The sequence below is a fragment of the Lolium perenne genome, chromosome 6, assembly GCF_019359855.2.
Source record: "Lolium perenne isolate Kyuss_39 chromosome 6, Kyuss_2.0, whole genome shotgun sequence".
Lineage (NCBI taxonomy): Eukaryota > Viridiplantae > Streptophyta > Magnoliopsida > Poales > Poaceae > Lolium > Lolium perenne.
In genome coordinates this window covers 67,373,569-67,388,326 of record NC_067249.2, presented here as the reverse complement: position 1 = coordinate 67,388,326, position 14,758 = coordinate 67,373,569, and the positions used below count along the sequence as shown (strand labels likewise).

General features: G+C 42.4%; 1 long non-coding RNA gene across 1 annotated transcript; it reads left to right on the top strand.

Annotated features, from left to right (window-relative positions):
* The first annotated feature begins 10,074 nt into the window (after positions 1–10,074).
* On the top strand, positions 10,075–10,513 carry LOC139832203 (uncharacterized). The gene is made up of 3 exons (XR_011746905.1): positions 10,075–10,095; positions 10,194–10,266; positions 10,367–10,513. It is a non-coding gene; the product is annotated as an uncharacterized lncRNA (long non-coding RNA).
* Positions 10,514–14,758: the final 4,245 nt, after the last annotated feature.

The following is a 14,758-nucleotide window of genomic DNA, read 5'->3' as shown; positions in this document are numbered from 1 at the left end:
TTCCAGAAAATGCACGAATATGACATAAAGTGTGCATAAAACATGTAGATATCATCAATAATGTGGCATGGAACATAAGAAATTATCGATACGTCGGAGACGTATCAATGTTGCACAAGCATGGGAAAGAATGAAATCTTTGGTTAAAAATTGCCCAACCCATGGACTGACTACTTGGATGATCATCCAAACCTTTTATGCAGGACTGAATTTTTCTTCGCGGAACCTATTGGATTCAGCTGCTGGAGGTACCTTTATGTCCATCACTCTTGGTGAAGCAACAAAGCTTCTTGATAATATGATGATCAACTACTCTGAATGGCACACGGAAAGAGCTCCACAAGGTAAGAAGGTAAATTCTGTCGAAGAAACCTCTTCCTTGAGTGATAAGATTGATGCTATTATGTCTATGCTTGTGAATGATAGGACAAATGTTGATCCTAATAATGTTCTGTTAGCTTCATTGGTTGCACAAGAAGAACATGTTGATGTAAACTTCATTAAAAATAATAATTTCAACAACAATGCTTACCGGAACAATTCTAGTAACAACTATAGGTCATATCCTTATAGTAATAGCAATGGCTATGGTAATTCTTATGGGAATTCTTACAACAATAATAGGAACACACCCCCTGGACTTGAAGCCATGCTTAAAGAATTTATTAGTACACAAACTGCTTTTAACAAATCTGTTGAAGAAAAGCTTGGGAAAATTGATATACTTGCTTCTAAAGTCGATAGTCTTGCTGCTGATGTTGATCTTTTGAAATCGAAAGTTATGCCTAATGAGAATCATCATAATAAAATTGTTACTACAGCAAATGCCATCCAAGTTAGAATTAATGAGAATATAAGATTGATGGCTGAATTGCGTGCTAGGTGGGAAAGAGAAGAAAATGAAAAAGAAGAGAATATAGCTAAAGTTTGGACTATTACCACCACTAGTAATGCTAATGCTACACAAGTTGCTGCACCTCCTACTATTACTAATAAAAGAATTGGTGTTAGCAATGTTTCCACTTCTAATGCAAAGCGCGAGAAACTGCCTGAAACTGCTAAAACTGCTGAAACTGCCTGTGATAAAACTGCTGAAATTTTTTCCAACATTGGGGATGATGATCCCATTGCTTTAGATTATAATGGTTTGAATTTTGATGATTGCCACATCTCTGAAGTTATAAAGTTCTTACAAAAACTTGCTAAAAGTCCTAATGCTAGTGCTATAAATTTGGCTTTCACGCAACATATTACAAATGCTCTCATAAAAGCTAGAGAAGAGAAATTAGAACGCGAAGCTTCTATTTCTAGAAAGCTAGAGGATGGTTGGGAGCCCATCATTAAGATGAAGATTAAAGATTTTGATTGTAATGCTTTATGTGATCTTGGTGCAAGTATTTCCGTTATACCTAAGAAAATCTATAGTATGCTTGACTTGCCACCATTGAAAAATTGTTATTTGGATGTTAATCTTGCTGATCATTCTACAAAGAAACCTTTGGGGAAAGTTGATAATGTTCGCATTACCGTTAACAATAACCTTGTCCCCGTTGATTTTGTTGTCTTGGATATTGAATGCAATGCATCTTGTCCCATCATATTGGGAAGACCTTTTCTTCGAACTGTTGGTGCTATCATTGATATGAAGGAAGGTAATATTAAATATCAATTTCCTCTCAAGAAAGGTATGGAACACTTCCCTAGAAAGATAATGAAGTTACCTTTTGATTCTATTATTAGAACAAACTATGATGTTGACACTTCGTCTCTTGATAACACTTGATACACACTTTCTGCGCCTAGCTGAAATGCGTTAAAGAAAAGCGCTTATGGGAGACAACCCATGTTATTTTTACTACAGTACTTTGTTTTTATTTTGTGTCTTGGAAGTTGTTTACTACTGTAGCAACCTCTTCTTATCTTAGTTTGGTGTTTTGTTGTGCCAAGTAAAGTCGTTGATAGTAAAGTTCATACTAGATTTGGATTACTGCGCAGAAACAGATTTCTTTGCTGTCACGAATCTGGGCAAAATTCTCTGTAGGTAACTCAGAAAATTATGCCAATTTACGTGAGTGATCCTCAGATATGTACGCAACGTTCATTCAATTTGAGCATTTTCATTTGAGCAAGTCTGGTGCCTCGATAAAATTCGTCAATACGAACTGTTCTGTTTTGACAGATTCTGCCTTTTATTTCGCATTGCCTGTTTTGTTATGTTCGATGGATATTTCGATTCCATTGACTTTCAGTAGCTTTGTGCAATGTACAGAAGTGTTAAGAATGATTATGTCACCTCTGAACATGTATATTTTGATTGTGCACTAACCCTCTAATGAGTTGTTCTAAGTTTGGTGTGGAGGAAGTTTTCAAGGATCAAGAGAGGGAGATGATACAACATGATCAAGGAGAGTGAAAGCTCTAAGCTTGGGGATGCCCCGGTGGTTCACCCCTGCATATATCAAGAAGACTCAAGCGTCTAAGCTTGGGGATGCCCAAGGCATCCCCTTCTTCATCGACAACATTATCAGGTTCCTCCCCTGAAACTATATTTTTATTCCATCACAGCTTATGTGCTTTTCTTGGAGCGTCGGTTTGTTTTTGTTTTTTGTTTTGTTTGAATAAAATGGATCCTAGCATTCATTGTGTGGGAGAGAGACACGCTCCGCTGTAGCATATGGACAAGTATGTCCTTAGGCTTTACTCATAGTATTCATGGCGAAGTTTCTTCTTCGTTAAATTGTTATATGGTTGGAGTTGGAAAATGATACATGTAGTAATTTGCTAAAATGTCTTGGATAATGTGATACTTGGCAATTGTTGTGCTCATGTTTAAGCTCTTGCATCATATACTTTGCACCTATTAATTAAGAAATACATAGAGCATGCTAAAATTTGGTTTGCATATTTGGTCTCTCTAAGGTCTAGATAATTTCTAGTATTGAGTTTGAACAACAAGGAAGACGGTGTAGAGTCTTATAATGTTTTCAATATGTCTTTTATGTGAGTTTTGCTGCACCGCTTCATCCTTGTGTTTGTTTCAAATAGCCTTGCTAGCCTAAACCTTGTATCGAGAGGGAATACTTCTCATGCATCCAAAATACTTGAGCCAACCACTATGCCATTTGTGTCCACCATACCTACCTACTACATGGTATTTCTCCGCCATTCCAAAGTAAATTGCTTGAGTGCTACCTTTAAATTTCCATTCTCCACCTTTACAATATATAGCTCATGGGACAAATAGCTTAAAAACTATTGTGGTATTGAATATGTACTTATGCACTTTATCTCTTATTAAGTTGCTCGTTGTGCGATAACCATGTTCCTGGGGACGCCATCAACTACTCTTTGTTGAATATCATGTGAGTTGCTATGCATGTTCGTCTTGTCTGAAGTAAGGGAGATCTACCACCTTATGGTTAGAGCGTGCATATTGTTAGAGAAGAACATTGGGCCGCTAACTAAAGCCATGATCCATGGTGGAAGTTTCAGTTTTGGACATATATCCTCAATCTCATATGAGAAAATTAGTTGTTGCTACATGCTTATGCATAAAAGAGGAGTCCATTATCTGTTGTCTATGTTGTCCCGGTATGGATGTCTAAGTTGAGAATAATCAATAGCGAGAAATCCGATGCGAGCTTTCTCCTTAGACCTTTGTACAGGCGGCATAGAGGTACCCCTTTGTGACACTTGGTTAAAACATGTGCATTGCGATGATCCCGGTAGTCCAAGCTAATTAGGACAAGGTGCGGGCACTATTAGTATACTATGCATGAGGCTTGCAACTTGTAAGATATAATTTACATGATACATATGCTTTATTACTACTGTTGACAAAATTGTTTCTTGTTTTCAAAACCAAAGCTCTAGCACAAATATAGCAATCGATGCTTTCCTCTTTTGAAGGACCATTCTTTTACTTTTATTGTTGAGTCAGTTCACCTATTTCTCTCTACCTCAAGAAGCAAACACTTGTGTGAACTGTGCATTGATTCCTACATACTTGCATATTGCACTTATTATATTACTCTATGTTGACAATATCCATGAGATATACATGTTACAAGTTGAAAGCAACCGCTGAAACTTAATCTTCCTATGTGTTGCTTCAATGCCTCTACTATGAATTATTGCTTTATGAGTTAACTCTTATGCAAGACTTATTGATGCTTGTCTTGAAGTACTATTCATGAAAAGTCTTTGCTATATGATTCACTTGTTTACTCATGTCATATACATTGTTTTGATCACTGCATTCACTACATATGCTTTACAAATAGTATGATCAAGGTTATGATGGCATGTCACTCCAGAAATTATCTTTGTTTATCGTTTACCTGCTCGGGACGAGCAGGAACTAAGCTTGGGGATGCTGATACGTCTCCAACGTATCGATAATTTCTTATGTTCCATGCCACATTATTGATGTTATCTACATGTTTTATGCACACTTTATGTCATATTCGTGCATTTTCTGGAACTAACCTATTAACAAGATGCCGAAGTGCCAGTTGCTGTTTTCTGCTGTTTTTGGTTTCAGAAATCCTAGTAAAGAAATATTCTCGGAATTGGACGAAATCAACGCCCAGGGTCCTATTTTGCCACGAAGCTTCCATAAGACCGAAGAGGAGACGAAGTGGGGCCACGAGGTGGCCAGACTATAGGGCGGCGCGGCCCAGGTCTTGGCCGCGCCGACCTATAGTGTGGGCCCCTCGTGTGGCCCCCTGACCTGCCCTTCCGCCTACAAATAGCCTCCGTCGCGAAACCCCCAGTACCGAGAGCCACGATACGGAAAACCTTACTGAGACGCCGCCGCCGCCAATCCCATCTCGGGGGATTCAGGAGATCGCCTCCGGCACCCTGCCGGAGAGGGGAATCATCTCCCGGAGGACTCTACGCCGCCATGGTCGCCTCCGGAGTGATGTGTGAGTAGTCTACCCCTGGACTATGGGTCCATAGCAGTAGCTAGATGGTTGTCTTCTCCCCATTGTGCTTAATTGTCGGGTCTTGTGAGCTGCCGAACATGATCAAGATCATCTATCTGTAATTCTATATGTTGCGTTTGTTGGGATCCGATGAATAGAGAATACTTGTTATGTTGATTATCAAAGTTATGTCTATGTGTTGTTTATGATCTTGCATGCTCTCCGTTACTAGTAGATGCTCTGGCCAAGTAGATGCTTGTAACTCCAAGAGGGAGTATTTATGCTCGATAGTGGGTTCATGTCTCCGTGAATCTGGAGAAGTGAAAGAAATCTCTAAGATTATGGATGTGCTGTTGCCACTAGGGATAAAACATTGGTGCTATGTTCGAGGATGTAGTCACTGATTACATTACGCGCAATACTTAATGCAATTGTCTGTTGTTAGCAACTTAATACTGGAGGGGGTTCGGATGATAACCTGAAGGTGGACTTTTTAGGCATAGATGCATGCTGGATAGCGGTCTATGTACTTTGTCGTAATGCCCAATTAAATCTCACAATACTCATCATAATATGTATGTGCATGGTCATGCCCTCTTTATTTGTCAATTGCCCAACTGTAATTTGTTCACCCAACATGCTGTTTATCTTATGGGAGAGACACCTCTAGTGAACTGTGGACCCCGGTCCAATTCTCTTTTCTTGAAATACAATCTCTTAATACTGTTCTACTGTTTTCTGCAAACAATCATCATCCACACTATACATCTAATCCTTTGTTACAGCAAGCCGGTGAGATTGACAACCTCGCTGTTTCGTTGGGGCAAAGTACTTGGTTTGTGTTGTGCAGGTTCCACGTTGGCGCTGGAATCCCTGGTGTTGCGCCGCACTACATCTCGCCGCCATCAACCTTCAACGTGCTTCTTGACTCCTACTGGTTCGATAAACCTTGGTTTCTAACTGAGGGAAACTTACTGCTGTACGCATCACACCTTCCACTTGGGGTTCCCAACGGTCGCGTGCTGTACGCGTGTCAAGCATTCGTAATATGTTTTGTAAAGGCCAAATTTATAGCACTAGCATTAGTACTTTTAGCAAGTTTTTGTAAGAACTTTATAACTTCAGAGATGTGACAATCATCAAAATCTAAACCATTATGATCTAAAGCAATGGGATCATTATCCCCAACATTAGAAAAAATTTCAGCGGTTTATCACAAAGATTCATGAGTTTTAGCAGTTTCAGGCAGTTTTTCACGCTTTGCATTAGAAGTGGAAACATTGCCAACACCAATTCTTTTACCATTAATAGTATAAGGTGCAGCAACATGTGAAGCATTAGCATTACAAGTGGTGGTAATAGTCCAAACTTTAGCTACATTGTTATCTTTAGCATTTTCTTCTTTCTCCCACCTAGCACGCAATTCGGCCATCAATCTTATATTCTCATTAATTCTAACTTGGATGGCGTTTGCTGTAGCAAATGACTTAATATCTTTATTTTCATTAGGCGTAACTTTCGATTTCAAAAGATCAAGATCAGCAGCAAGACTATCAACTTTAGAAGCAAGCATATCAATTTTCCCAAGCTTTTCTTCAACAGATTTGTTAAAAGCAGTTTGTGTACTAATAAATTCTTTAAGCATGGCTTCAAGTCCAGGGGGTGTATTCCTATTATTGTTGTAAGAATTCCCATAAGAATTGCCATAACCGTTACCATTATTATAAGGATATTGACAAGGGATTAACTTGTCAATGCCTATGGATTGTAGGCTAGGGTTTAGTTAGAAGTAGAGGGTAAGTAGATCTCGAAGGTTTCAGCCGAAAAGTACTCGACGATTGTGAAAACTAGGGTTTGCAGACAATGATTCGGTTTATTCTTCGTCCCTCGACTCCCCCTTTATATAGGAGGTGGAGTCGAAGAATTCGTGTTGTACAAGTTTACAGAGTTCGGGACGGTTTCTAACTCATCCCGCCAGATTACAACACTTCTTATTACAACTCTATTTCTTCCTTAAACGCATCTTGGGCTCCCGAATCTTCTTATTCTTCGGGTAGTGGGCCTTCAATAAACCCCGGGTACTATATTCGGCAGGCCCATTTGGGATGCCTATGTCAGTAGCCCCCGAGATTTTGCTTGAATTGTAAAGTCAGGGAAAATCTCCACTGTTTATTTTTACCCGAAAGCCTTAATCTTTCTATATTTCTTCTCATAAAATTCTATATTGTACAGGGATATTGGTAATTGGGGCTAGTTCATCTGACGGATCAGGTACTAGTTAACTGCTCTAGTGGCAATCCGCAAAAACCTACTTCAAAATCACGTCCCTGGACATGATCTCGGGATACTGGTGTAAACTTCGACAGGTGCCGCTTAAGGTCTTACCATTCTGTCGAGTCCCAGTCAAATTTATCGGGTACCTAACGCGTCCGTTAGGATTTTTCTTCGTATCTGTTGATACGGATAAAAGTAGCAGAGCGCAGTCTTTGGCGATGCCACGCCCAGAATGGATTCTGGTCTTACCTTCGCAAATTTGCGGCATTCAGAAATTGATCGCAACTTTGGCGTTCTGAGAATATATTGTCGAGTGCTTTTCCGGCTGTTGGAATGGCACATTTTATTGAGTCAAATATGACTTATATTGTTCTCCCGATGGGAGTATATGTAGAGTTAATTATAACTCGAAATATACTCTCTTGTTCTTCTATTTTTCCTTTGTTAATTTCATCGGGCACGCGAACAGCGTTCCCGATGGGAGTAGCCCCCGAGGCTACATCCAAGAACTTGTGCTTGGTTGTAGGCTCAACATTTTATTCCACCTTGTCGCTATTTTGTCATTATTTCGCAATATGAACTCTTTCCTCTTCTTCTTCTTCTCTCTCTTTATTTTTATATTTCTCGGGTGCGCGAACAGCGCTCCCGATGGGAGTAGCCCCCGAGGCTACAGCCAAGAACTTGTGCTTGGTTGTAGGCTCAACATTTTCTATATTGTCATACTCGAAATTTTACTTTTTGTCGGAGTAGCCCCCGAGCATTTGGGCAAAAACTTGTATTTGATCAAAGGCTCCCGAAGTATTGAATATTTCATCCTGTCGCCAATCTCTGAATACTTCCTTGTCGACATTCTTTACTTAATCAAATTTACTTCATCCTTGACAAGTAGTCGTGAATTTTCTGTCCTGTGGGTCCATTGATTGGCCCACGTTGACACGTCGTGCAAGTGGGGGACACACGTCCTCCGCTTTTTCTGGCGCACGTACGGTAACGCCTATCTCAGTAAAAATACCTTTTTACCCTTGTTTCTAGAAGATCTATTCTCACCACACGATTTCTCCATCCAACGGCACGCTGCTTCACCCGATTCTTATATAAACCTTTCTTCAACCTCCGTTCATCCCCTCGCTTGCGCCGCTCATCTGTTCCCCTTCGCAAAACTTCTCCTGCGCCCGAATCTCTCCAAGCTTCCGCACTCACAGACCTTACTCTGCCCATTGCCGTTGATGCCACCGCGCACGCGACTCACTCGCCACAGCACTCCGGAATCCAAGATGGCTGCCGAGGATCTTGAGTGGGAGAGATCCAAAATCTCCAACCAAGACACCAACATGCTGAAGAGGCTTGGCCTCATGAAGAAGGAGGACGCCATCCGCTTCCCCAGCGAAGAAAGCTACCCCAAGCCTCCAATGGAGTACCGGGTTAGTTTTGTTGATCATCTAATCCGCGGCCTTTCGACCCCAATCCATGATTTCCTCCGCGGCCTTCTTTTCGTTTATGGGATTCAACTACACCAGTTGACTCCCAATTCCATCCTTCACATTTCTATTTTCATCACGCTTTGCGAGTGCTTCCTTGGAATCACTCCTAATTGGATTCTTTGGAAACGAATTTTCTGCCTCCGCCGCAATGGCTCCCACAACGTCACTTATAACATAGGTGGCGTTGTAATCTGTGTTCGTACTGATGTCGACTATTTCGACGTCAAATTTCCTGACTCTGTCCAAGGATGGCGCAAAAAGTGGCTCTACATTCACGAAGAAAGCGCCAATTCTGTGGAGCACAACATAGTTCCTTTTGACGGAAGTGCCAGGATTCAGCGTCGCCGTTCCTGGGATGCCGAAGCACGAAGAAGAGAAACAGGCGACAGAGGCGCTCATGGCTCGTATCCATCATCTTCAAAACACTCGAGGCAAAGAGCTATCTGGTGTTCAAATTACTGCCTACTTCCTTAGGATTAGAGTGCAGCCTCTTCAGGCTCGCAAAAATCCCCTTTGGACGTATTCTGGTGAAAATGACGCCAACAGAGTTTCCAGTGATCTTTCTGTAAAGGACCTGGAAAAATTGGTTCGAAGAATTTCTCGATTAGGCAAGAAGGATCCTATTCCCTCCTCCTGTCGAGTGGAACCATACAGTGCTTCCAATCCTCTTCCCGAGGTATTTTGTCTTCTCGAATTTCTATCTTGTTCTGAACTGTTCCTTGTATCTTATTGCAGTGGTATCTCACTTATTCTCTTTTGTCACTATTTCCTTGTAGAATCATCCTACTATGGCTTCCCTTCCTCCTCTTCCTGAGGATGGAGAGGTCGAAGAAAGAGCCGTTGTCGATGATGACAACCAGGAGACCCCCTCTTTTGTTAATGAACCCGCAGATTCTCGAAAATCTGCGGGATCTACTGAGAAGGATGCTGCCTCTGAAGGTACAACATCAGCACAATCTCCTCCTCCTGCTGTTTCTCCGAAGAGCAAAAGGAAAAGGAGCAATGCCGAAGATTCCGGGACCTCGAAACCCGAAGAAACTGCTCCTTTACCTCGAAAAGCAGCTTATGATCCATACGTCGAGAGTATCATCAGCTCGTAGGTTCCTTGCTCTTTTCCTTTTCTATTTGAAGAATTTTATTTTGCCTTGCTTTTTATGCTGCCACTATTTTGTCACAGTGATGATGAAGAAACACCAACTTTAGATGTGGCTGCTCGAACGAGCACGTCACATACTTTAGTTATTTCAGAAAAACCAGTTGAAGGGGAGGAATCGTCGCCTCCTCAACAAAATGTTGATACATCTACTCCTCCTTCGAGCCCCCGTGCCCCTTCACCAAAAAGGGCACGGGTTGAAAAGATTGTTGATCCTGCCCTCGGTTGGGCGGTTAAATCGACTCTGCTCTTAGATGATGTAAGTTTGTCGGCATCTATATTTTCCTTATTTTGTTTTTTCACACCTTTTCTCTTTTTCATGCCGACGTTTCTTTTGATGTACTTACCTTTGAACAGCCAATGATCAAAGAGCTTCTTCGGATCGGGTCCCAATTTGTTGGGTACCGTGAATATGCCGCCAGAGCCGAAGGTAACGATTTTTATACTTGCTATTTTTCTTTGACTTTCTATTCCTGTTGCTTGTCGCTATTTTTTGATCTTTCTTTTCTTTCTTTTTCATATCTCGACAGAAAAACTTTCAGAGGCCAACGAACGTGTCGACGCACTTGCTCAAAAACTCGAGCAAAGTGAGGCGGCTCGCAAGAAAGCTGAACTTGCTGCTAGCAAAGCCAAGGCCGAGGTTGATGAAGCCAAGGTGAAAGCTGCTAGTGTCGAGGAGCTGCGAGAAGGCTCAAAGATGCCGAATCTGCCTTAGATGAGCAGAAAACTGCACAAACTGTGCGTGAACAAGAGATCATCAAGCGTCTGAAGTCGCAAAGTCGACGTACGCTGAGTAATATCATCAACCCCTTCTATTGTACTTCCTGTTTCTTGGTTTTTGACTAATGGTTTGTCTCGTGTGGCAGCCCAAACAAACCAAGATTTTGATCTGGAGAATCCCGTCAATGACCCTCTCCTTGATGCACTTTCTCTTCTGGAGTTCCATGGGCGCGAAATTCGTGAAGGCGTGGCCAATGCCAGTGCAAGTTTATCGGCGTTGTTCCCCTACTTCTTCCCGAAGAAAGAGGAACCTTCGACTTTCCTTGCCCTTGCCAAGCTTTTCAATTCGTCGGAAGACACGGGATTGAAGATGCGTCAGGAGAATATGAAGGTTGCTTTGTCGAGCATCTTGTTGCCCTGGTTGCGACAGCCAACGAGACGCTTGATTGGATGAAGGTTGGCGACACCAGCCAGATAGAGCATTCGAGATGGAGGTCGCTAATCAAGGCAGCCAAGCCCAACACTAAGAAGATCTTGGCGTATCTGGGAATCAAGCCAGCTTCGACTCCTAGCTCCTCGAGGCCGGAGGTCTAGTTGCATGCCTCCTTGTTTCTTTTTCTGTTTCTTTTGCTTTTGTTGCCAAAGTAGTTGTTTTGGCGACACTCATTTCTTTAGCTCTACTGTAGTGCCCTTGTAATGATTCCAAGAAATTAATGAAAAACTCTATCTGTCATTTGATGTTGTCTTGTCTAAATTTCAGTTGATATTTGATAACTATACTCCAACTTCCGCTCCTTCCAATGTATCGCCTTCTTCTCGTGCGAGGAGAGCTTTTGATCTGCACCTTTTGTCGACGATACCTTGTCGCAAGAACTGGATGAACTTCGGCAACAACTTCAGTATGCGAAGAAGCAAACACTTGTGATGATGGAGCAATCTCGTAAGTCATACGAAGCCGAAAAAATTGCTCTTCAACAAGCTCACGAAGCCGTGGCTGCTAAGGAAATTGCTGCTTCCGAGGCTGAAAAGGCAACTACTCGAGAAAATTTCATGCTCGAATTAATGAATGAAGCCGGTGCGAGATATGTCGGGTATGCCTGTTTCGTCCGCTGATATTCTTTATCTTCATGCTATTGTTTCTTAGAGGTTTCCACTTCTTTGTTTTGATAGGTGCCTTTGTTGATGCTGCTGCCGAGGAAGGGAGGGTAAATGCTAGGACAACCCTCCTTGTTAATCTTTCCCTGGACCATGGTTCGTTGTTTTGGGCTACCCCGAGAGGACCCGCCAAATTGTCGATTTCAAGATCGCGCCTCTCAAACTCGCGATTTCCTTGACTTCGTACCAAGACCTTGTCCATGGTTTACAACTCCATGTTTCCTCGGAACGTCCAACCAAAAACTCTTCCTGAATTGATGGAAAGGTTCAAGGATGCTCGCAGTATCCATGATTTTGTCAAAGCTCAACTAGTAGCTGGCGCCAGATTTGCTCTTATCATGCTCCAAATCTGCCACTCGAAGCTTGACCTTACCCAGGTTGTCGAGAAGGTTCACCAAAAAGTAAAACGTCGGAGAGTTGGTGTTGACAGGATTAACACGAAGGTTACGCCTATAGCCGAAGAAATGATTGAAGACCTACTTCGGATGGATGCCGACTTTTTTGCCGATGGCCATTATGCCGATTTTCTTGGTGCTGCTCCTGAGGAAAACAGGGTTACTCTTGATGACATATTGAATCAAGACTAGTTAGTTTCTTCTTGTAGATATTTTTTCTTTGTAATCCATGACTATATTGTAAAGCAATCATTATATTTCTCTGTTTGTTTAGCCCCCGAGTGTTTCGGTGACTCTTTACTATATTTGTATACTTGCGAGGTTTTGAACCAAGGCATTTATATATTTAAGGCGAATATGAGCCCCCAAGCTTTTTATTGAGTACTATTTTGTATTTTTGTTGACTCACGAGGTATTTGAATACCAAGGCAAGTTTTTCCTTTTGTCGATGAACTATATTGAAATTCGTCGGAGCGAAGACTTTGGTCATGTCGATAAAGAAGAAAAGTTATATTGTCACTATCTTTATTATATTGCAGCACCGCGAGCCCGCCTCATTAAAAACCTTCTCCGGCCCCACTCGGTGCCCCGAAAAAAGGAAAAGAGTGCGTCTGAAAACTCGCGGGCGTTTCAGTACATTGAAGCTTTACAAAGACTATATTTTGACTCTAGGCGTAAAAACGCCTAAGTTGCGCCACGTTCCAGGTTTGGCTCCTCCACCTGTCTTCTTGTCCTTTATTCTGTATGCTCCTCCTCCAATTACTTCCGTGACAATGTAAGGGCCAAGCCATGGTGACTCGAGTTTTTCATGACTTTTTTGCGTGAGCCGAAGAACTAGGTCTCCCACCTGAAAAGATCTTGGCCGCATAACGTCGATGTGGTAATTCTTCAAGTCCTGTTGATATTTGGTTACCCGAGATAATACTTCATCTCGAGCTTCATCAAGTGCGTCGACGTCGTCTTCTAGCACTCTTCTCGACGTTTCTTCATCATATTCAGCGACACGTGGAGAGTTGTGCTCTATCTCGATTGGTAGTCTTGCCTCTGCTCCATGAACCAGGAAAAACGGAGTTTCTGCGTTCTTGTGTTTGGTGTTGTTCGGATGCTCCACAACACGCTTGGTAGTTCTTCGGCCAGGTATGTCGAGCTTTTTCCGGTGGTCCTAACAAGCGCTTCTTGATACCATTGCAGATGATGCCATTGGCTTTCTCGACTTGCCCATTGGTTTGAGGATGTGCAAGCGACGCAAAGTTCAGCTTAATACCCACCTCTTCGCAATAATCTTTGAATTCATGGGATGTGAAGTTGCTGCCGTTATGCGTGGACGATCTTTGTGGGGCACTCCAAATCTGAAGACGAGGCCTTTTACGAATTTTCTGCGGATGCTCCATCTGGTGAATTTATCGGCTTCGCTTCTATCCACTTTGTAAACTTATCGACAGCTACTAGCATGTACTCCTTTCCTCCTGGCCAGGATTTGTGTAACTTACCCACCATATCAAGTCCCCATTGAGCAAAGGGCCAAGACAATGGTATTGGTGCTAGCTCTCTTCTTTGGAGAGTGAGGTTTTGCGGCGAACCTTTGACATGCGTCGCAAGTTCTTACTATGTCCTTGGCGTCCTCGATTGCTGTCAACCAAAGTAGAATCCTGCCCGAAAAACCTTGGCTGCGATAGCTCGACTACTTGCGTGGTGGCCACATATTCCTTCGTGTACATCCTTCGGGATTATTCTTCCTTCTTCGGGTGTAACGCACCTTTGCAAAACGCCTGAAATACTTCGCTTATACAATTCTCCCTTGACCACCGTAAAAGCTTTGGAGCGTCGAATTATTCGCCTTGCTTCAACTGGATCATCGGGTATTTCTTTCCTCATGATGTATGATATGTACGGCTGCATCCACGGTATCTGTATCACCATGACCAAGTCCTGATCCTCTTCTTCGTCCTCTTGCTTTTCCTTGGCAGCCCCCGAGGGTTTCTTCTCCTTCTTTTTTGACTTTGTTGGCTTAGTGGATCTCTCTGTTATCTCTTCCCGAATACACTGGCGGGGTGGAAGGCACTGTGACCCGATGTTTGCAAGAACGTCGGCTTCGTCGTTGCTCAACCTGCTAATATGATTTACTTCGCATCCATCGAATAACTTCTCAAGCTCGTTGTACACCTCCTTGTATGCCATCATGCTATCATTGATTGCATCACATTGGTTCATAACTTGCTGAGCCACCAAGCTGTGAGTCGCCAAAGATTTTTAATCGAGTTGCTCCATGAGCTTTTCGCCATCTTCATCCCGTGTATGAGGGCCTCATATTCTGCTTCATTGTTAGATGCGTTAAGGAACGTCATCCGGAGGATGTACTTCAATTTGTCGCCTTCTGGTGATATGAGTACTACTCCTGCGCCAGCTCCTTCTAGTCTCTTGGACCCATCAAAGTTCATGGTCCAAGTTCTCGATAAATCTGGAGGTCCTGTATTTTGCAACTCCATCCATTCTGCGATGAAGTCTGGCAGTATTTGCGACTTTATTGCTTTTCTTTTTTCATACGTGATGTCCCGAGGGGAAAGTTCTATTCCCCAAAGGGAGACACGACCCGTAACTTCACGGGTTATTCGGTATATTTGACAAGGGAGCTTCATTGACCACTATGATCGG